The sequence below is a fragment of the Mycteria americana genome, chromosome 17 (assembly GCF_035582795.1).
Source record: "Mycteria americana isolate JAX WOST 10 ecotype Jacksonville Zoo and Gardens chromosome 17, USCA_MyAme_1.0, whole genome shotgun sequence".
Lineage (NCBI taxonomy): Eukaryota > Metazoa > Chordata > Aves > Ciconiiformes > Ciconiidae > Mycteria > Mycteria americana.
This window is the reverse complement of record NC_134381.1, coordinates 9,891,407-9,914,892: the sequence shown is the minus strand read 5'-3', so window position 1 is coordinate 9,914,892 and position 23,486 is coordinate 9,891,407. Positions and strand designations below refer to the sequence as shown.

General features: G+C 52.9%; 1 non-coding gene across 1 annotated transcript; it reads left to right on the top strand.

Moving 5' to 3' along the window:
* Positions 1-22,499: 22,499 nt before the first annotated feature.
* On the top strand, positions 22,500-22,627 carry LOC142418387 (U6atac minor spliceosomal RNA). The gene has a single exon (XR_012778275.1). It is a non-coding gene; the product is annotated as a U6atac minor spliceosomal RNA (small nuclear RNA).
* The last annotated feature ends 859 nt before the right edge of the window (positions 22,628-23,486 follow it).

Sequence of the window (23,486 nt, the reverse complement as noted above, 5' to 3'; positions counted from 1 at the left end):
CCTCCGCAGAGGCTCACCGCGCACCTCGGTGCAGGCTGCGGGGGGGCTCGGCGTGTCTCCGTGCTACCGAGATGAAATAACGCATTTGTTTGCTCTGCAAATCCTTCTCAGGGAGATATTGCGGGAGACGTTTCCTCCTTGGCAGGGCTGGTGTGCACGCAAACTTGCCTTTATTTATGTGCTTTCTTCTTGCTATAAAAATCTCCTATCTGGGCACACGGACACCACGTTATATGAGTGCTAATGAGTCGGTAAGTGCCAAATCTTTGCATGACTGTAAAAAGCCACCAGACAGTTTCCAGCCTACCTTTTCCAACCTCTGCCTCTGTTCCATAATTGTTAGCTAGTCTTCCCGCATTTCATCAAGTACCAAGAGCAGGGCCCTGCTGTGCTAGGAACGGTACAAGTACGTAGTGAGATAAAGGGACTGCATGCAGGCACTCGTAGCTCAGATAGGAAGATAAAAGCTGGAAGAAAAGAATGATTCTTGTCTAATTTAGTTGAGAGAGAAATAAAAGGGTTGCTGAGGGTTCCAGAGGGCAGCGATGGCCACCGCTCTGAGGATCCCAGCCCAACGCGGTGGCCCCAGGGGCAGCCGAGACCGGGCAGCATGATGCTGAGCTGGGCAAAAAATTAGACTCAAAACCACAGGGGCTTGAATGGTGGTCAGGCTTCAAACAAAACCAATGGCAAAGATAAAAGATGAACTCACACCTATCTCTCAGCCCGGCTGATTGAATCACCCCAGCCGAAGCTGCCCCGGCCCTTGCCGGAGCGGGGAGGCAGCGACACAAAGGGAGAGGGGCTGTGAACCCACCCTCCTCGCGGGCCAGGGCAAGCGGAGCCTTTCAGGATATTTAATGCTCTCCGGTGCGATTTCGTATATAGAGATCAGTCAGGCTTTGATAAGATCATATCAGGAGGACAGGAGGAAATTGCAGTCTTGCCCAATGCTTGATCTTATGCTGCTGAACTTGCTGTATCTGGGACATTATAGTCCAGCCTTAATAGCATCGTATTAAGCTGAGACAATGCAGCCCTGTGACCTTGTGATGCTTCATAGCCATATGTGCTATTTTAATGAAAAATTGGGACTTAAGTAAATGGCTGCCCATCGGCAGAGGGCTGTTAACGGGATCTCGCTCCGAGCGAAGCCCGGGCCAGGGGGAGGGCAGGGGAAGGGAACTGGGATGTAATAGCCATAATCATCCCTCAGTGAACGACCTTCCGCCTCCTCTGATAATGGGCCATGATGCTCGTGGGGAGGCAACCCCAAGAGGACCGCCGGACCCGGGGCTGCTGGGCTCTGCCACTGGCTCTGTCTTCGGCGTGCACCCGAATTTGGTGACGGGCCTCGGTTTCCCCCCCGCCGGAGCCAAACAAGCTGCTGCTGCTGCCACATCACTTGGATGCGTTAAGGACAAAGCACAACCAGATTCCCAGCCGTTCCCCCTCGCTCCGCTCCAGCCTCCCCCGTGCCGACACCCACCGCCGGCGAGCGGGGATTCGGGGCGGACACCCCTTCCAGGCACAGGCACTGGTTTCCTCTCCCAACAAATTGAACCTGTAAATATTGATAGCCTTCTCTTCCAGGGCTTTTTAATGCCCTCTGATACTTAGAAACTATTAAGCGCACCCATCATTACTAACCTGCGAAGTAAATGCGTCCTAATGGGCAGGCGAGCTACGCTGGCCCCAACAAATCATTTCTAATGAATAGCACCTGGCACATCCATCACCCTTAAATGCCAAAGCAAATCCATCTGCGTTAGCCGCTGAAAAGAGCCAGGCAGATCTCGCCCTCCCTTTCTTCCCAAGGTAGGAGAGGGTTTTGGCTTGTAACACGTAAGTGTGGCTGTTTCCAATCTTTTCCCATTCCTGCAGTCAGGATCTTCAAGGCGCATTTCTCAATAGCTGGGCTGCTCCCGCACACAATGGCGAGAGGTCTCTGGCAGCGGCATGAAAGGTTTTAAATAGAAACCAGCGTTTCTCCCTCGCGTGCACACAATGCTTCCCTGACCCTTTCCCGACCTCACCCTCAAATCTGGGGTTCACAGCCCCAGCCTTGAACCCGGCTCTGTTTTTTCATGTTTGGCCTCTCTATTTCCTGAGGTCAGGCAGCCCACCGCTCCATTAGCATGAAGCAACTCAGGGCTCATTTGCCAAAACTGACATCCTGGGAAAGTCCTGATGAATTTATGAATTAGCGGCTACAGATGCCAGTAAAAGAATTAAGGACTTATTTATTTATATATTTTTAAATTATTATTTGCAGGAAATCAGCTGTTTTCTTTTAAAGAGGAAAAAACACATTTTTAAAAGTCTGTTGTTTTTTCGGTTGTTGGGGTTTTTTTTTTTTTTTGCTTTTTTTTTTTTAAAGGAAGGGCCAGAGGAAGAAAGTTCAGTGAGCTGGAGGGCGAGGGAGCCTGCACGGCATCCCCGCGGGGTGCGGTGCTCTCACCTTGCAGAACGTAGCGATTGCAACACCGAAGCGAAGATGTAAAATTTATATCCCATAAATCACATGTCAAGTGCCTGCAAGGAGAGGTCATTAAACAGATGTATGAGGCAAGAGGCAAAGTCCATCCATTTCAGAAGACGCTCCCAGTGTCAGCAGCTCTCCAGAAGCCTCGAGAGGCAGGGATCCAACCAACACAGCAGAAGCTTACCTGATAGTCTTCTTTAGTTCCTCCTCTATTTACTTGATTGCATTTTCTTTATTGGAATAACTTCCCGGGCTTTCCCCTGTCAGAGCCACCCGATGGGAGGGATGCAGAATGGGAGAGCAGAGGGTAACACATCAAACGGCTCGGGAGGCACGGAGGGATGGAGTGATGGATGGAGGCCGCCCTGTGATTAATAATCAAACCAAGAGCTTTTACTGGGAGTCATGTGGAAAATGTGGCTTTGGAAACATTTGTCTTCGTCCCACAAACAACAAGTGGTGTTTCTCTCCCTTTCTTTGTTTCTCACCCCCCCCCCCTTCCTCCCTCCCTCTCCCTCTTTTGGCTTTTCTTGCCCAGATTCACTGATTAAAATCTTTTCCATCCTTTACCTGCTCCAAGTGGCTCCTGTTCTGGTTTGATTTATGCTTTGCTTATCTCAGGCTTCAGTGGAAAAATAATGACCAGACAATAAAGAGCACTAAGTAGCTTTTCAAACGACATGGCATCCACTGCTCGGGCCTGGGTTTTGCAGGAGCAGGGAGGGAAACACTGCGATGGCCTTGGGCCAAAGCCGAGGGAGGATGACGGAGAGAAACTCTGCTCCCGCCACGGCCGTGGTCCAGCAGCATCTCACCGGGTGAAAGCCAGGGGCATCTTCCAGCGGGGCCTCATCCAGCCCCTCCGCGATGCACCGAGGGTCAGGTTAGAGGAGGGCAGACCCTGCATTTCACTCGGCAAATTGATGTTGTGATTTTCCAGGGGCTTTTGGAAGTATTGCAGTGGCTGTTGGGCCTGCCGGGGAGCCACACGGATACACCCGGTCCAGGACACCAGTTTCTCTCCAGCAGACTCACCAGGATGCTCTTTCCCACCTCCTCGTTCATCTCCTGGCCAAACCCTGCCAGCGAGAGAGCAGAGCCCCAGCTCCATCCTTCGGCTGACCAGGGGTACCCAAACCCCGCTGCCTCCTGCAGCCTCTGGGTCTTGCTGCTCCTGAAGGACCTGCAAGGGCTCCAGATCCACGGGGCTTCACCCACGGCAGTAGGGATCGGACTTTACTACAGGGTTGGGACCCAGAGGTTTCCCTGCCTTATTCATTGCTGTCTGCAGGGACGCACAGCTTCACTGTTCCAGCTTTCCCCGTCCCCAGCCCCTGCACCAGTATCATCTGGTTAAAGAATTGCCATTAATTTTAGGGTAGGAAGGACCCATTGTTTACCGTGCGATCAGGGAAAAGGGAACGTTTTTGTTGCCAATAAACTATTTTTAATCGTAATGTAGATCCAGTATGGCCAGCAAAGTAGCTGCTGCGTGGGAATAGCAGGTTGTTTTCAGAACAAGTTGGATGGCAGACCGCAGGGAGAAGCTTTGCAGGGACCAACGCTGCCCATCGTCCCACAGCAAAACCTCGAGACCTCTGCCCCGCGCGAGCGTGCACCCGGCGCGCGGCGATACGCGGCAGCGCTCGCTCAGAGCGGGAGGCAGCGGTAGCCAGCCCTGTCCCTTCCAGTACACGTTGCCAACAAATCATCCCCAAAAATGCGCCGTTCCGTTCAATTTAAAGGGAGAAGAGAGACAAGCCAGCGCAGGACTTGCAGCGTGAAATTATTGTAGAGGAGGGAGAGCGGAGGTCCCTTCTGGCTTTAAATAATCCTAAAAAAAATAGATGTTTCTGGATTGCCTCCCGGCTCTTTCCAAGGAGTAGGGGGTGCGTGTGGCGGGGAAGGGGAGGGATGCCTGTTTATTTACCCCTCTCCGCTGGCAGGGAGCCAGCAGCTTACACCTATGGCCGCACCGGAGCCCTCTCCGCCGGGCGTACGTTCCCCGCGCTGTATGCTCTATAAATACGTGTGCGTGACAGATTTGGCACCGCGTATTCCTGTAAGTGATGTAATCTTTGGGAAGTTACTTAGCAACCATGGAAAATGTTTTGGAGGCTCTAATTTTTCAGTATGGTAAAATCGTATATTTATGCAGTGCAGCTAATCAGCTTGCTGGCAAGTCAGCGACGATGATCTCATTTTCTTCATCATTATTTTATGTGAATTGGGCTTTTAGCACTAAAGAGACCACAAAGATTTAATTCAAAAATGTGATTGCTTTATGTTTCCAGGGTATCATTAACATGGCATCTACGCAAATAACCATGGTAACAAACTGGTAATTAGTACATATATGGCACTTATTATTAATACAGAAACAGGACAAGTTCCAAATCAGCGCAGATTACAGTACATTATTACCATAGTAATTACCTGCAGTAACACACACAAATTGAACTAAATGGCCAATTGAACTAGAGTGAATGGCTTTTTATTCCAGTCCCTAAATAATGTGCATTCTTGGCTGAGTAGTTCAAGGTAAATAAAACTGTTTAAAATTTATTGCTAACTTTTTTTTTTTCCCCTTTGGTGGGGAAGGGCTGGGAATGGCAGGAGTCAAGAACTTTTTTTGCTGTGCATACAGTATAATTATTGTACAGACTAAGCCATTCCTGACTCCCATAGAAAGACAAAGAGGGTAAAAGTTATTAGTTTCTATTTTATTAGCGGGTTTATTTCTGTAATTTCAGTCATGAAGTAATGTGTAATGTATCTAAAAGAGTCAATGCCAGATAACGTAGGGTCCAAATTCAGTCTTTTGGTTTCGGGGGGGGGAGGGGGGTGAGAGAGAAAGAGAAAGAATAACTGCATTTGGAGGAGGCTAGAAAACTAGACTTTTTTAAAATTATCACATTTATTAAAATAATGGAAAAACAGAGGTTTGGCCTAACCCTTCCCCCATGGTTTGAGGCCTCAATATAAAAGTATTGAGCCCACGAACCCCGAGTTAAACCCAAGTAGTCAAGTGCACTGGCTGGAGCTGGCGGTGCCGAGACGAAGCCAACCGCTGAAAAAAGAGAAAAGCTCGGAATCGCTTCTGATTCTCCTCATTTTGCTACGTTGCACTGGTGCCCGGATGCCTACGGCAGCCCGGGGAGAGCTGGAAAGCCGCTCTTTCCGCAGTGCGAAAAGACGCTGATGCCCCAGGGCTCGGCGGAGCGGCGGTGGATCGGGGTGAGCCGGCAGCAGTCCTGCCAGCGGGGTGCTGCCGGGGAGGAGACGTTTAAAGGTGAAAGCCATCTATCCATCCTAATTTTTTTCTTTCTAAATGGAAATAACATTTAGAGAGAGGCTTTCAAAAGAAATCTCTGCCTGGCCTCTAAGTCTGCAATTTTTGCAGAGCTGGGAGCAAGCGCTCCGGCTGTGCCGCAGGAGCGCACACGCGCGTGCGAGGCATGCTCCGCACGCTCACGGGCAGCCCGTCCTGCAGGTGCATGGTTCGAGACCTCTTTTTTTTCTTTTTTTTTTTTTTCCAGCTTTGCTTCTTGAAACGATTCTCCCGGGTTCTTTGTACGATGATGATATTACCATTCACTTCTTATTTGGAAGGGCTTTCTTCCAGCTGATGGTTTTTTTCTGTCCAGAGCCCCACTGAACAAGTTCTCGGAGTGGAGAAGTGGCCCCAGGCACAGCAGATGAGGTGCCTCCCGTCTCCCAGCACCGGCAAGCAAGAGCAGAATTAAAATTGCAGTTATGCGCAGATTTTTTTTCTCCCCTTCCTTCTCTTTCCTCTAGACAAGCATTAGTATTTCCACTCGCTGCCGGTAATTCAGACAATCCCATTCCTTGAGCTGACTGCGTAGAGCAGCGCTGGATTGTATGTTCATGTTTTGCGATGGAGACAGGCAGTACCTGAGGGCTTCGGCAGCCAGCACAGCTGTGGAGGGCATCCTCCACGTGGACCTGGATGAGGGAAAAAGTGGAGAACCTTCCCACCAAAAAACCTGCTTTATTGTGCTCTTTACCTGTGCACTTCTGCCAGGAACACTGGAGAATTGTTCCTTTATCAGGTCCATCTCTCACTGTGCTTTACCTTACTCAATTCATAAGAAAATTATTATTTTAGCAGGCAAGCATTTAATTAAGTTTCACTGTATTTGCTTTGGCTCTCACAGCATGGAAAATCTCCTCCGTTTAACAACGATCCATTGAACGTGGGTTCCGATAAAGCCAAATTGCCTGTAACTCAGCTTTATGCAATCCCCTCTCTACTCTCCTTGCAGCTCCCTTTCTCCTTCCAAATCCCAAACCCACCTAACGTCGCCGCGGTGCTCTCAGCCTGGCCTGCCGTGCCAAAAGCGTACGTAACCCCTTTTAGAAGGCAGCAGAAGCGGCAACGCTTCTCGTCCCTGCATCGTGCCGCCTGCCCACTCCTCCCCCCGCACCCCCCGCCTGACTCACAAACTTGCCACTTCAAATTAACACCCATTAGGGCTTATTTCCATCACGCTCTTCCTATGCACCCACAGCAGAGCATTACCTGGGTTCAAAACAGGGTTTGAGCCTTGTTTTGATACTGAGTTTATCCCATTTTTGTTTCTTGGGGGGCTTGCCCTCATCGGAGCCGAAAGCATCATTTTGGAGGGTGGGAGCACAGCGGGGCTGCCTCTGAGGAGCAGCTCCGCTCCTGGGCTCGGTTATTTAATCCAGCAAATCCACAGCACATCAGTCTTCAGGGGTAAAAGGCTCTTTTTCTTCTGCAGCGCCAAGGGCCATGAGAGCTCATCTTTGTAAAGTGATTGTGAGCTGCTACTGAGGACTGTTCCTCCTGTGCTGGCCATTTTTTGCTTTAATTTTCTCAATAGCAATTAGGAGGGGAAAAAAAACCCACGTTGGGCTCGGTATCCTCAGCTCCCAGCCCTGCTCTGCTGGCAATCGTCAGGAGCGGGGACCTTCCTCAGCCCGAGCGCAGGCTCAGGTACCCGCAGAGAACCACAGCAGCCGGAGCTGCCCTAAGGACAGCCTGCGAAGTGCCGTCACCACCGCCCCGTGCCACGGCCACTGCCTCGCTGCAGCCCCTTCCCGGCCCCGGGGGCCAGACCAGGCAGCCCGGCATCCTCCAGGACCCCGGCAGCCGAGCGGAGCTGTGCGCAGGTCGATGCAGGACCGCGCGCCGGCCTCTCGCATCAGCACCCGGTCCCCGTGCTAACTCCCACCGACCTGGGACGCAACATCCCACTTTGCCTTAAAAACCCCTGAAGGACAGAGCAGGGCTTTATTTTCTTTCTCCCCTCCTCTCTTCTTGTTACTGTTTTGTTTTGCAGCAGTTGCTGCTGTTGCCATGCTATCTCCTTTTGTTGCTATGGATTAATAGTGGTTTTTACTTATTTTTATGTATGTCCTGGGAACATGATTACTTAATTTGCCCTGCAGGTTTGTAGGCCTGACAGGCATTTCCACATCGGCCCAGCGCTCACCTTATCTTAATCCAGTTCTGGGCTGCTTGCAGGGTAAATACCTGCAGAAATGTTCACTCGGAGGCTTGGGACCGGTATTTGCCCCAGCAAGCAGCCAGGGTGTGAGCGGAGGGGACATGCTGTTCCTACAACCCGTGCTGTGCCCTCTCCACTGGAATGGGGCTGGTTTTCCTGTAACCCAGAATAACAACTCAGAAGCCACCAGCGTAATGGTCTACCAAGCCTGGGCAGAAGGATGGGCTCCAGCTGTCCCCCATGGACCCCCAGAGCCCAAAGAGGACACATCTGAGGGCTTGCATAAAATATGTTCCTTTCTGGTATTACAACGGGCAGCAGGGTTTTGCCTCCAGCTTTTTCTCTCTGGAAAATCCTGGTCACTAGAGAAGGGCCAGCAGTCCCCGGGGAGCATCCGCGCTGTGCCATGGGAGAGCCTTTTGTCTCCAGCACGTAAGGTGGTGATGGGAGCGAGGGTGTCGGAAAGAGAATAGGGACAAAGTGTTTTCCCCGTGCTTTTAGGAGGTTTGTTTGTATGCTGTGGAGTCAGGAGACTCAGCACGGGGAGGGTTGAATCCCTGAGGCCGTTTGCTCAGCCCCTCTTCGTTCACGCCCCGCAGACCCCGAGGGCTGGTACATCATTGCCAGCTGCAGCAGCGTCCAGCGTTGCTGCTCTGAGTACCCTGGCCACCCCTGTAACGTTACTTGCCACCAGCCAGTCCAAGAGGAGGACTCGCATAAGGAAACCACTGCAAATTTGCGCTTTCATCGTGCTATACAAATGTGAAAGCACGAGGGGGGATCAGGAGGGATCCGCTCAGGTCTGGCTCCGCTGCACACCCCTTGTGGGATAGTCTGCTTTATTATGTTAAGGCAGGCCTTTAATTGCTCTGCGTCTCCATCCTCCCCACATGAAATGGGGAAAACAATCCATCTTTTTGTCCCATTATTGAAATCTTCAGGGAAGTGACTTCGTCCAATTATTATTTTTGCATTTGGCTCACCACAATGGCCACCGAGCCCTAATGTGCTAATGAATATGGATGCGGGGATCGGTCTCTTCCCTTCTGTAATTAATCTTGCCTCCATCCTACTGGGTCATCTAATGAGCAATGCTCAGACAAATCTCCCCCCGGAGTCGTGAGCCTCGGCGGTTCCTCGGTTGCACACATCAAAGGGGAGCTGGTGACATCATGAAGATCACAGAAAACATCAAGTCTGTCTGTCTGGGGGGGAAAAAATAGCTTCTCACAGATCCACAGCTGGTGGGGCTTTTAATTACACAAGAGCCGAGGCACATTCCAACCATAACATCCTGCAGCCTCTCCACCACCAGACAATGCGTCTTTTATTAGCATAGGAATGTATCTTTAATAAACTGGAGGTTTTTAACTTGTCAGAGGGTGCCGGGGACTGGATCTGCCACGGCCCTTTTTGGCCCGGCTGTTGCATCGGCAGCAGGGCAGGTCATCCCACGGCTGCCCTGGTCCCCTGCCCGTGCCGGCACCGGGCCGGTGCGATGCTCGTTGCTCTCTGCGCACGCTCCGGTCCCAGGCACCCCGCACTTTTACAAGGGGGGGACTCGCCGGACCCTCCACAGGCTTCTCACAGCATCTTCCCTGCCATCCCACCGAAATCCATCCATGCCCCTGCAAGGAGAGGAGCTGGCAGCACATCTGAGCTGTAAGCGAGGCTAAAGTCATCACGGCAAAGGAGCGAGTCCGGCCGGCAGCCTTCATTATCTCCCCCATCATCTGTGCCCGTGTGTTTGCACAAACTGGGCTTTGGGGGAGTTTCTATGCAAATAAGTTTGTTTTCTCCAATTCTGAAACTACTGTCACCGTCTTCCTCACCACTCTCTGTGTATATATATGTACAAATGTATGAACCCATGAAATTCATCAGGGTTTGGGGCTTTATTTGAGGTTTTCCTTCACCCTACTCAAAGCAGCGCTGGAGGGAAGGTGACAGTGAGCGGTTGCTCCACCAAGTAACAAATCTCCCATATAGTTCCCTCTCCTTTATTTATCCTGAGCGGGCAGTAGCAAGGCAGTCTGAAAAAGCGTGCTGTGTTCCGAGGCGTGCAGGCCTGCAAATGGCTGTTTGCTTTAATCAATCCTGGAGGAGCCCGTGGGGGCCGGGAGAGGTGCGACGCCGGAGATTTGTTCTATTGATTAACCCAGCGCCGGGATGGGAGGAATCAAACACCGGGAGTGGATAAAAGCCTGGGAGGTGAATAGGGCTATTGTTGGCTTTGGTTTGCAGGTTATTGGGTTTGGGGGATTTTATTTTTCTTTTCCTACCTGGGGGCTGAGAGAAAGCAGAATAACTTTTCTAATATTCCTCCCCACTTCCCTGTTTCAACTTCCCCAGTTAACACCACTCGCCAGAGAGACCCCCCCCGCTGCCTGCCAGCCAAAAGTAAGATTTCACATTATTGCGTCTGACAGCTCTCATTCCTCAGGCACTTTCTTTTTCCTTCCTCAAAGGAGGGAAAAAAATATCAAAGATTTCAAAACCTGAGCACCTTCTGAGACTGCAAAATGCAGCCCCTTGTCTGGAGGGATGCTCCGAAGGGGCGAGCAGGAGGGAGGGTCGATGCGATCCTGCGCAGCTTCTGAAGAGTTACATTTGTTTGACATTGCATTTGCCTTGGGCCCTTGGAAGATGTTTGTAGTTTTCAATTAATCTCATTAGTATGGAAGTAGACAGAGGGGCGGGGAGGCAGGGAGGAGAGGCGGGAAATAAAAATAATTTCATGGGGAATTCTCTTTAATGACTTTTTAAAAACGTGTAATTGAAATCGGTGCTGGTGGAAAATGTTTTAATAGTGCCGAAGCCGGCCGAGGGGAAGCAGCAAGGGATGCTCAGAAAAACCCATGTACGAGGGCTCTGCTGGGACAGGGCCAAGCCGGGGGGGCTCAGGGCTGCCCGGGGGGGCTGGCACGGGAGCAGCAGCAGGAGCGGGACCCACGGCCGGCTCCCCCTGGCCTGGGCTCCGCAGGTGAGCCGCCCCGGCTGCCGCAAAGCCCCGGGAGAGCCCTACTTGCCATCATCGAGTGAGCGTTTAATTTCCTTTTGCTGCTCTCCTGAGGTTGAATTTGCAAGTCTGGAAATAGTCAGCGATTCCCGCAGCTTGCCTTTGCCTCGCTCGCCGACGAGGTGCCAGACCCCACGGGTGCGGACAGCCGCTATTTACCCGCTGTGGTGACACTGGGATCACTTAGGGGGTGAGGACAGGGCACGGTCTGGACCGGCTCCAGCCCCTCCATCCCTGGAGGGACGGCCAGAGGAGGGATGGAGCCTGCCCATGCACTCAGGGCATTAAAAACCCCTCTGCCTCATGGTGACCACCCCCAGCATCACGCCTGCCCACCGGAGGAGAGCCCAGCACACCTCGGGGGACACAGGACACCCTGAGCATCCATCCCGCGGTCCAAAGTCACTGCATCCCAATTAACCACACGTTCACCGGAGCGGGAGAACTGTTCAGAGAGAGAGGCATCCCTTGCTTGGGTTTCAAGGAGGATCCTGTGGCAGAGACCCCCCGGCAGCGCCCGCCAGCCGCCCGCACACCCAGAGCTGCCCCGAGCCCTGCACCGACCCCGCACAGCCATCCCTTCCCGGCCGCCTCGCCAGCAGAGGTGTGCCTTCCTCTCTAGGCTGCGCACTTAATTGATCAGATTATCCCTTATTTACTAATTAGCAGCCTTGTGCTCAGATGGCAGGAGCAGGGGCCAGCAGCACTTTCCCTTTATACCGGAGCAGTTGGTGTTTGACGGCGGCAGAGGCTCCGTCAGCAATTTGCTGTGATTCATTTCTGCCGTGTAAAACTGAAACTTGGCACGGCGCTTTCCCGGGAGCAAAGCGATGCCGCCGGGAAGAGGCAATGCCAGACTCTGCCCACCTTTTAACTTGCCTTATTTTTCCTTATTCCGCACCAGGGTTTGGTTTTCCATGTTTAATGAGCTCTGTAATTACTGTCAGAGATAAAGTCTGCCGCTCCATGTAGGTAGCACTAATGGAGAAGGTATAACCCAAGGGGAGGGACATGACACCGACACCCAGAAGACCTGGCTTTTGTCCCAAAAGACTTACCCACTGCGAGGATACATCCTCTTGTCCGTCACTCACCTCTCTCCATCCTCCTCCACGCTGCTGCCCGTGCCGTGCTCTCTTGCCCTGGGTGTTCATCCATCTCCCCCAGATCCACACTCGCCAGCACGCTCCCCATGCCCCAGCAGTCAGGCGAGTGAATTTGCGTCCACATGGCTGGGGAGAGGTACACTACAGGATTAGGCCCACTGTGTCACCAAATGGTATTTTTATTCCCCCTAGCTCTTAATTAGTGAGAATTTGGGGACTCAGGGGAAAAAAAAAAATCACCTGGCACCGTAGTGTCTTCCCTTTCCTCCCCTTGTTTGCCATTATATTCCTGCCACTCTACCAACCACCTCTGCTGAAGGACAGAAAAGAGCAAACTGTGACAGAAATATCCATCCATCCTTTGCAGCAGAACCGGTGAGGTCAGCGAGAGCGGCCCAAGGGTGTAAGATGCTAAAACAACAGAGTCAAAGGAAAAGGCTTAAGGGCGTGTTTCCAGGCTGGATAAACCAGACAACCGGGGAGGAAGGACACTCGAATCCACGGATGATCCATTAGCAGGCTCCGTAAGGAGATGTGAATCTAGCTTCTGAGCCAAAGAGCACACCTTTTGACTTAATAGCAGCCAAAACCGTGTGTGCATTACTTAGAGGTGTCCCAGGGGCACACACAAAAGCCAGTCGCACAAAAAGAAAGTCTGCCATAGGAGAACATCTCAAAATACACGTGCACGGGTCCAGGTTGGGGCTGTCAAGCATGGAGGGTAACGGGGCAGGGATGCTGGGGCTGCGGGATGCACGTGGTGCCCAGGATGGAGGACAAGCTGCTGCCGTGAGGCTTCGTCCCGGCGGTCAGACACCGCGACGCGGCCACGGTGCCACCGGCTCCCGGCTGACCGGGGGTTGAGGCCGGTTGGGTACAGTGGGGCAGGTCCTCCCACCACCCCTGCGTTTGCTCTCTTGCCAATGGATCAATTGTGTTCAGAGAGCTCTGGGCTGTATGTAGGTCAGGCACATCGCTGGCTCCGGCACTGCCGTGAGGTTATTAAAATGAACAAGGATTCCCCCCCCTTCTCCCTCCATTCAACCCCTCCAATGGCCGGCCCTTGGCAGAGGGCAGCTTTGGCTCTCGTCCTAGAGAAGAAGAGGATTTCTTTGAGGCTTGGGGCTCATTTGAGCAAAGCCAGCGTGTGTGCAGCTCCTGGACCAGTACGGACGCTGTGCCCTGTACATCCCCCTCAGCAATTCGCTCCCTGTTTGCCTGTGCACGAGGAGAGCTCTGCGCTGGGAGGGGAATGGGCAACATGACCCAGTTCGTGGTTTTTCTGTCAATACGGCTGGCACTGCTCCCTCTCAGCTGTGTGAAATGGATGGGGCTGAAGCAGCTCCCAGGGAAGGGGGATTTCTCTGCTGGGGTCCACTGCAGCATCCCCCGGGGCCGGCGGGGCAGCCTCAGGGCAGGAGGGAGCTGCACGTCCCACACATGGTTGCTCCCCTGCTTGTCTCTCCATGGGAGGGGAGCAGATAAAAGACATCCTAACCTTCAACCTTGGGAGCCTCTGGTTTTGGCCACCCAGCTTTGATCCCCCCCCAGAAGCCTTTATCACTCAAGGAGGAAACCCAAATCCTCCGGGAGCTTGGGCTCCTCCTGGGCTTGCTAGCTGGAGGGGGGGGGGGGGCATGGTAAAAGAGAGGGAGAGAGCAAGCAGAGAAGAAACTTTCTCAAATAAAAAAATATTCAGTAGTTTAGAGCAAACTTTGCACTAGCTGAAGATGTGACCTTGTGTTGTCTCCTAGGAACAAACAAGAGAAGAATGAGGATCATATTATTTTGCCTGAAATTTGGAGTGGATCAAACCCCTGCTGTTCCGAGCGCCTGCAATGAATGGCTATAAACAACATGCATTTCCGGAGAACGAATTAAACAACGAGCCTGAGTACTGACTGTATTTTAAGAGATGTTTATTTGTCCTCGCTGCCTTTCTATAAAGAGTTGCACAAGGACTTACTAAATTTTAACCCCACATTGTTCTTGGGTAAACACTGTCCTTTATCCAGCGTGATGAGTTCTTGCAGCCGAGATAAGCTCGTGCTCTCCGGAGCACGCAGCCTCCCAGCAGCATTCCCGAGGCAGCCCTGGGCATCGGCGCTGCACACAGACCCCGCAGACCCAGCCAGATCGTTCCCAATTGTCTGCAGACCTCTGACAGGTTTCTGCACTTTTCTGCCAAAAAGTTTTTTGCAAGAAGGTGGGGAACGGCCTTGGCCTGCGGAAGCGTAGCCGAGTCCGTAACTTACATCTCAGCTCCTCTCCTTATTTTACATTATGGAAAGGGGAAGGGTAAGAAACCATGAGCACCGGCCAAAGAGCTGTGCTGTGACTCGCCACCAAGTCAAGTCCCAGGGTTGTCCCGAGGTCCTCCTACCCCAGCTCCCACCACCCCATGGAGCAAGCGCTGCGGTGGGTGCGTGCGCCGTGGTCCATGCCTTGCATGCCCTTCCGGCAGGCAGCAATGGAGAAAGTGAAGCATTGAGAGCTTCCTCCTCCCGAATTTGCACTCTGTCACACCCAGGGTCACTGGTGAACACACAAAAAAGGCTAAGGGGGATTAATACCACTGCATGCTTTCTGCCTCCTTTGATTGCCAGGGTCTAAACAGCCTGCGCTTTTGGACCATCCACTGGCATCCAGCGGGGAAGGGAGTTAGGTCTGCACAGCCCTTGGCATTCGAGCAAGAGCAGCCTGGAGTGCCGGAGTTCTGGGGGGAAAAATGGTTTTGCTGTTCACGAGGGAAAAGATGAGTAACCAGCAAGAAAAGCAAAGTCCAGTGCCTTGGCATGAAAGCCGGGCCAGCTCTCCCTGCCTTACCGGGAGCCCCCAAGAAGTCCCTACCGCCCTGCTTTTGGGGGTGTTTCCCCCACTTTGGGAGGGGACATAGCCACAGGACGCGAGTTGCTGAACGTGATTCTCCAGAAAGAAGAAGGATCTGTGCCTTGTAGAACCGTTTCTGAACTCATGTTTGTTCCCTCTCCTGGGTCTGGGCAGAATGTCAAAGCCTGCTCTGAGCTGGAAATATTTTAAGACTAGCACTCACTGGAGACTGAAACAATGGCAATTCTTCAGCTACTGAGGCTTTTATAAAAGGGCTTTTGACATAGAGGCTGCTTAGGGTTGGGGTTTTTTGTTTTTTTTTTTTTGTAGTTGGTTTTTCTCCCGGAAAGCACTGTGCTAGTGTCCGTGTGCGTGTTTGTGCGCACACTTTCGCATGTGCAAAACAATCTCTTGGCTTTCAGCTGGGCCCTTCGTGTGAATGCCCACGAGGATGCCCGCAGCACTGCTAAACGGCAGCCAGCTCCGGCGAGCAGGGAGGCAGCGCCGCTCACACGGGATGCCGTGCAGCGATGCAGGAAGAAGACATTTTAGAGTAAATGTCAGCTTTTGCGTTTCTGGGTTTGGGGCTTTTTTTAAACACGTGGGTGGGACTTTTAATGCCCACATGAAGCTGAGATGGTTTTAGTCTCCAGGGCTTATCCAGAAGATTCACACAAACACTATGGAAAGTGTCTCTTTGCTTAGGAGGATGAAATTTGACGCTGCAGAGATTTTAACCCGGTATTCCAGCAAGGAGCCTCAGTGGTTAGTGTGTCATATCTGATAAAGGCTAATCAGCCCTCCTTCAGGCACCATTCAATTCTTATTTTCATCTGCCTCCCATGCATATTGCGTTGTCTATGATACCTACTCACACGCAGGCAAACCAGCGCAAATTCTGCTCAGCTCTGGTCTTGACACGAGACCAACAGGCAAGGAAAAGGGTGAAGAAGTACACGATGGACCCCACGACCAGAGCCCTTGCAAACAGCCCAGGCAGCTCCCAATAAGACCTTCAGCATTGCCTGGAAACCAGCAGTGTCCAGCACCAGTTTGCACTGGTGCGGGGACAGGATCCCAACGGGGAGCAGGTTTCCTGCCAGCCCCGCTGTCGGCTGCCTGCCCCGAGCCCGGCATCCCCTGGCCCCAGTGCCTGCCCCGCTCGTGCGGTCCCACCGTGGCTCCTCGCCCTGCTAGGTGTCTGAAGCCTCCTCAACAATTATCCCCGTTGCTGTTTGTTCAGGCGATGTGGATTTAGCTCTCCAGCCTCATGTGTAGTGTGTGTATAGGGAAAGATAGATTGCCGCTACTTTCCAGTATAAATCACATTCCTTACAACACTCCAAAGTAGCATTTTCAACCTCAGGGTGCTAATAGGATCCAGCAGGAGAAAGAAATGTCAGCTAAGTAGCAGGCGCTGTTTGGAGAGTGCAATGGAGCTGATCCACAGCCCCGGGGCAAAAGGAGCAATCCCAGGGCAAAGGTTAAAGAGTTCAGGAGCACTTCAGCCTACTTAATTGCAACAGGCCTCTTACACAGCACAAGATGGATGACTCAAGCCGGGCAAGGGGGGCAGAGCGGGGCCAGCAGCATCACCGGTGGGAGGGATGCGGGCGGCCGGGACCGCGGCGGAGGGGACCACGGCAGCTCCTCGCCCCTCGCTTCTCCCCGAGGTGCTGCTGGATGGCAAGGTGGCCCGTGCCGCACCGGGAGCCCCGGCCACCAGCTCCGTCCCCTCCGCTGGGAGCCCGTCCCCAGCCTCGGCCGATAAATGGGAATTTATATTGGAGCGGGCTGCTGCCGCGGAGGTTTTGTGGCAAGAGCTCGGCACAGCGCTCATCCAGGCAGCTAAATAACCGGTAGCGTAAATAACTCCAGCTGCCAAGGGAAGGTTTCTTGCTCTCCTGAAAAATCATAAGGAACATCTTAAGGGGAAAGAGGGGGAATTGGTTAGCGTTGCCGTTCTTGTCATTTTCACAGGATTTGTTTTCCGATTTCCTTTGATTTTGAATCTTCAGAATCTGAAAATGTTTTGTATCAGCCCCAAGGTGCTTCTGCTGGGAAGGTGCCTCAGATAATATTTTTAGTAGAGTTCTGACTTGTTTTCTGGCACACATCTGATAAATGTCATCAAAAGCTGATGTTTTGCATGGAAAAGGTCTTTTGCATTGTTTTTTTTTAATCTAAAGAAAAAAAAAATAGAATAAAAATATTTCATTCATTTCTCACCAGTGAGGTTTATGCTGTTTCCCTGGTGATAAAAGCACAAGGCTGGATCTTGAGACATACGCATTTAATTCCCAGCTCCGCCACAAACCCCCGCGATGACCTTGAACAAGCCACTTAGGCTCTGCTCCGTACGGGACGAGATTTGTTTCCTGTGAAAGCTCCCGTTTGGCCTCTTCGGTTGGGATAACGTCTGAAAAAAAAGCCCCTGTTCGTTTCACCCTGTTCCCCACCCCATCGCCCACCCCTCCCGCGGGACCCCGCTGGAAGTGCTGTCCTGCCTGCCAGCTCCATCCCTGCGCGCCGGAGCCCCCCGGGCGGGCCGGGGCTGCCGGGCGGCGGAGCGAGGGCCGAGGATGCCCTCTCGTGGGAAGAGCCGGGCTCGGCCGCCCTCCCCGTGCCCCGCGGGGACGTGGGCAGAGACCCCCACGGGTACCCCTGGCCCTGCGCTCCCCCAGCCCCAGGCCGCTGCGGGTACCCCCAGCCCCCCGAACCCGGCGAAGCTGTCCCCCCATCCTCCCCGGGATGCAGCCCTGCTGCCGGGGCAGCACCGAAACCTTTCCAGGGCAAAGCGTTCGGCACCTTTTATTGAGGAGAGGGGAGAGGAGGGCACCCTGCCCACCTGTAAAAGCAGGGATGGGGGCACCCCTGCTCCCAGCCCCTCCCCCGAGGGTCCCACAGCCCCCCCACCCCCAGCTCCGGGGGGCTCAGGAGAGGAGCAGGGCAGCAAGGACGCAGGGCAGCAGGAGACGGCCGCCAGCGAGGCCGGGGGGCGGCCGGGGGGCTCGGGGGAAACCGTTGCAGAGGTCTGTGTCGCAGCAGTGGATGCGGACCCCCGGCAGCTCCTGCTGCTGGCAGTGACGGGAGGTGGCACAGCCGCTGGTCAGCAGGATGCCCAGGACCACTGCAAAGCAAGCACAGTGCGGGACGTCAGGGACAGGGGGACAGCGATGACAGCCGGGGTGGAGGGTGACGCTCTGCCAGCCGTAGACCAGGGCCAGGCCCTGTTTGAAGGCTGCAAGGTTTGCTTTGGGGTGCGAGCATCACCGGCTCGATCAGGCACCGGCTGTGACCCCAGCCCCCCAGGCAGACTCACCGCTCTCTGTCTTAATGCAGAACCGGTGTTTGAAGCCCTGGTGGGAGTGGGAGCAGGTGATCACCTCTGGGTTAGAGCACCCCATGTCCACGTTTTTGGTGCCAACGATGATGTTGCAGCCATAACACTGGAGTCCGGACACTAAACAAGAACCATATGAAATAAAATTGGATTTTTCTAGGGGGAACATACTTCAACTCCATCCTAGCTGCTCTCTAACGATGGCTTTGCAGCGCTCTCTGCCTTGCCAAGTTGCATTAAGCACTGAGCCAGAGCCCGAAGCCGCCTGCCACTTGTTTACCCAGTGGGCCCAAAAAATATAAAAGCATTTCCCGCTAGAGGTCAGTGCGAAATCAGAGATTAGCCGGAGATTTGAGCTGGGATCAAATAATGGGAACAAGAGAGTTCTGAAACAGGGTTGGTAAAGAGTAGGTGAAACCTCCCAGCCACAGACACCACCAAAGCAGGGCTCGGTCACTATCAGAAACAGCTTTTGCCTGTTTCACCAAATTCCTCCAGTTTCAGCTGCGCCTGTGTTGGAGTCATTCACAGCAGAGGGATGGTTTCATCAGCGTGGTTTGGTTTTCTCCCCGAACGCGGTCCTGCTTTTATTGCAGGGTCTACCAAGGAGGCAAAACAACTCAGAAACAGAAGGGAGATCCTTGTTCAGAGCAGCTGCGAGCCAACGTGCCTGTGGCCCCGGGACGGCGGTGTTGGCATGACCCCAGAGCTTTGCACGCTTGTACCGGCGGCAGCTCAGTCCTTCCCTGCAGGGTCAGCAACTGTGTCTGAGAATTGCTTGCCCTAGACCAGAATGGGAATTAAGCCATTTCTCAGGTTTCTTTAAAACAAAAAATCCTTCAAAGGATATTCATTTACATCATCCACAGAGCTTAAGGCAAACACAGTACCTGATCTCTGTGTTGATTAATCACAGCAGCAGAAATCAGGTTGCACTTACTGTTGCCGTTACCTTTCCCTGCCTCCGAATGCCGATCCAGAGCCTTTCCTGAGCCTGTCCTCGTCTGCTCCCACGCGGTTTTTGGGAGCTGGGTGAGCACCCTCGCACAGCCGGGCACAGCGAGGGGAGTCCCTGCCCCGGTGGCACCAGGGAAGGGGAGCCCATGGGGATCCCGGCTCCTGGCCCACCCTCCTTGCCCACATGCCCTCGTTTTGTATAAACGTGATGACATTAGCTCCATCCTAAAATCACCAACACATGGCAACACGCAGCTACATTCCTTGGGGCAGGAATGCCCCCCAGTTCATCCCGAGGATAATCCCACTTTAGCAACCAGGGTTTGGGGAGGATGCGCACGACCATAACTCCAAAGCACGGGCACACTCTACACCTCGGGGACAGTGGCACTTACCCTCTGGGAGGACGAAGACCACCGTCATCAGAGAGAGGATCCCATGGGCACCTCCAGGCATGTGTCCTGAGAGCATGGGGGTCGGCTCCCAGAGCCCGCCCGGGGCTCGGAGGATGAGCCCCGGTGTCCGGGGGAGCGGGCAGAGACCGACTCGCCTCCCAGCTCTTCCCTCTGGCCGTGCACGCTACTTGCTTTCCACCTGCAAAGCCCTCCACCAGAATAAAGGGAGATGTCGTCGGTGCAGCAGAGATCTGGCCGCTTCCCGCTTCTCCGGCCAGCCCCGTGGCACCCAGTCTCGTTATGTCGATGCTTAATTTCTCCCTTTTCCTCTTGAGAAATTCTCCGATTCTTTCAGTTCATGCACAGACCTGAGTGCGTATGTGCTGCTCTCAGTTATTTCTGTCCTATTTCCTCTGTCCACGATCACTTCCCATTAATACTACTGTGCAGCAGCTCTTGGAGAGAAATTCTACCTAATCAAGATTTAGTTTTAAATCCACTTCGAAATCCTCTAATTCAGTTGGATTAGGCAGAAGGGGTTTGGGGAGATGTGGTTTTTTACTTTTTTTTTTTTCTCCTTCTTTTTTTCCTTTCTGAGCTGCCTCATCTTCATGAACGGACCCACCGGCTTTCTGTGACATATTGTGCTATTTAAAAAGGGCAGGAATAATTTTATTAAAGAGAAGCAGTCAACTAATTTTAAATCCAAGACTCAAGATTCTCTAACAAAGTATAGCCCTGGGGATGGCCATGGGGTTAAAGGGAAAACCTGATGGAGGGAGAGGTGGGTTTCACTGTATCGTATGCATTTGTGCACAAGAAAATAGTTGCCTTAATAAAGCAGCAAGAGGCCAAACAGGGCCAGCCCCAGGTTTGCATCGGCTCTGGAGAGACGCCGTTTGGGGCTGTTGGGGCTTGGGAAGGGGGCCAGGGGTGCAGCAGAGGAAAGCACCAAGCTGTGATGGCTCTGATCCTGCGGGGTCAGGATCAGACCCGCAGCCGCATGGGGTGTCACAGACGTGCAGGATCAGGCCCCCAGACCCCCGCTGGCTCCTGCACCGGTGGCCGCACAAGCAAAGCCCCAGCTCTCAGCGGAGCTAATGGGACTTAGGGAGCTAATGCTTACTAATAAGAGAGCGCAACCAAATACATGGGATTAAAAAATTAAAATGACAAAATAACTGCTTATGTAGCCCATCCAGCAACCGCCTGCTAGCAGCACCTGAAATCCCCCACCCTGGGCACCCCAGCCCGCCGGGCAGACCGTGGGCACCTCCTCTGCCAGACACAGCTCCCAGCCAGGCAGGGGCTTGGACCTCATCTCCGTACAGCATCTTCGTTAGCAAGCATGCTTGTTAATATTTCACTGGGAGGCAGCACAAACTTGTCCAAGTATGGGCATCTACAGCTCAGGAGGGGCAATTAGCACCTGGGAGAAGTGCCTAAGTAATGCAGCTCATTTATTCAAATCACTTAAACCACCCACGGTGTCTCGCTTGCCTCAAAACAATGTGATTATAACAAATGTCTAACACAGCAAAGCCTGAAAGCCCCAGGGAAAAGGGATAAAACACAGGAAATGGGATTGATTTAAACTCATGTATAAATCAGAGCATTCAATAAGGAGGGGAAACTAACTTTTAATTCCTTAATAAACTCATTGCTGTCTGGAAGGGGCGGCCAGGAGCAGCCTGGGCTCTGCTGCAGCGATGCAGCAGCTCTGCGCGGCTGGTGGTTGCGGGGCCATGCACACCTCTGGGTGCAGCACCTGGCTCTGCGGCCTCATCCGGCAAAGCGGCTCCTCCACAAGCGGCACACGGCACCGGCTGGCCCTTCCCGCCGGGAACCGAGCGGAAAGCCCTGGGAGAGCCGGTGGGGCCAAGGGACAGCACGGTGCACTAAACCTGGCATCGGTGGGAGCAGCAGCAGGATGCTGGGGTGGGTAACCCCGGTGGGAACATCACCCTGGCCTCGAACCAGCTCCTGAGGCCGGTTTGAGGTGCTGCCGGTGCTGATTTAGCCAGATGTTTGTTTTGGTTTTATTCCCTTGGGATGCAGAAGGCAAAGACCTTTAGAAAAGGGAACTGGTTCCACATCTGGAACTGGTGTATGTTCTTTTAACTTGTCATTAGCTCTGATGCAATTCAGAGAGATTTATCAGCCCGGGGGCACCGGGAACACGTTAGGATACAGCCTTCCTCCCCTGACTTGGAAAAATTTGATTAGCAAATCCCCCGGTACACTCGTGTTCCCACTTAAACCTTCGAGATACCCAGAAAGACGGCTAAACCCTGCGCAGATTAGATGGGTTCGCCTGCAAATCCTGCTTTAGAGCTCATCCCTACGGGAGGCAGAGCTCAACACACGGCACCCACCCCCGCCCCGCCACCCACCGGCAGCGGCGGCCGTCGCAGCCCGGGGCTCCGCTCCGCACCCCAGCCCGGGCCCGCGGCCGCCCGAGGCGGGACTCGAACTCGGTGACTCGGACCCGCCTGCCGCCATTAGCGAGGCGGAAGCAGCGGTAGTAGCGCCCTCCCTCGGTAAACGCCCTAAGGAGCGGGCGCGCTCAACGGCGGGGGGGGGCTCGGCGCCAACGGCAGGGGGCAGTCGAAGAGGATTTTGCCGCTGAGCTGATTGGCTGACAGTGATGAATACATTAAGAAGGAGGTAAAAGACGCCGGTCTTTGCTATTTTCACGGGGTTTTCAGGGTTCTTAAGTACTCGTACGGCAACTAGAGTAAAAATCTTATATGGGAATTAGAAGGAAATTCAAACTGAGAATGCAGAAAACTGGAATTTTTGCTCACCCTATCCGTAATAAAAGGAGGTCAGTGGAGCTTTAAATAGCTTCGGGCGGAGCATAGAATGCTGTGTTGTATGAAAGGAGAGAAGGTTAGCACTCCCCTTGATAAGGATGGAAGAGGCCCCAGTGGCCTATACAACACGCATACGGTTAAGGCACTGCCACCTACTTCGTGGCATCTAACCATGTTTTTTTTTTCAGGGGGGAACCCTAAAAAGCCAGGTCCCTCCCATTCCTTTCTTCCCCCGGTTATCTCCTTTTCCCTCAGCCTAAAAGCACCCAGCAGAGCAGAGCCCCAGGCTGACAGCTCACTTTCCCTCAGTAGGTTGCAACATGCTCCAACCCCTACCAGCCCGCACCTAACACAAGCAAAGCTACCTCTCTCCTCTGGGGATTAGCTAATCCTGACCAACAAACCACCCCTGACCTGCCAGGCTGGATACATTTATAGCTAAATAGAGCTCATGCTGATAGGCCCCAGCACTATTCCCACGTGGGATACACGGGGCTTAAACACCTTCACAAAGGACAGCTAGAAGAGTAGATCATTTACAACAGGGCTCCTCAGTTTGGGGGAAGAGAAAAGCTCCGTCGGAAAGATTTCCTCCTCATAGCAGGAAAACCATCTCCCTTCGTCGTAGCTCTTTGAGTCAGACAACAGGGAAAGCCATAGCACAGCTGGGCAAGCAAATCCAGTCACACACAGTTACATGGGAAGTACTATACTACAAAACTACTGAATCTACATGAAAATGCTTTGTTGGAGTAATAAACCAGCTTCTCCACACTGTTAAAGCAGCACAGCCACATCTTGCAATTGGAAAGTTTCATTGGCCTGTGAGAAAGAGACTGAAAAAAAATAATGAAGTTAAGAAATTGATTATTTCTGCAGTGACGCTCACTAAGTCTAGAGACACAGCGTCCTTTCCTGAGGGCAATGAAAAACCTCAAAAGACAGTGATATTATTAATAGCCATTTTAGCACCAGCTCAACACAAACTCTATTTTTATATTTTAAAAAAGAAAAGCTATACCTCATGTCTTGCAGCTGTCT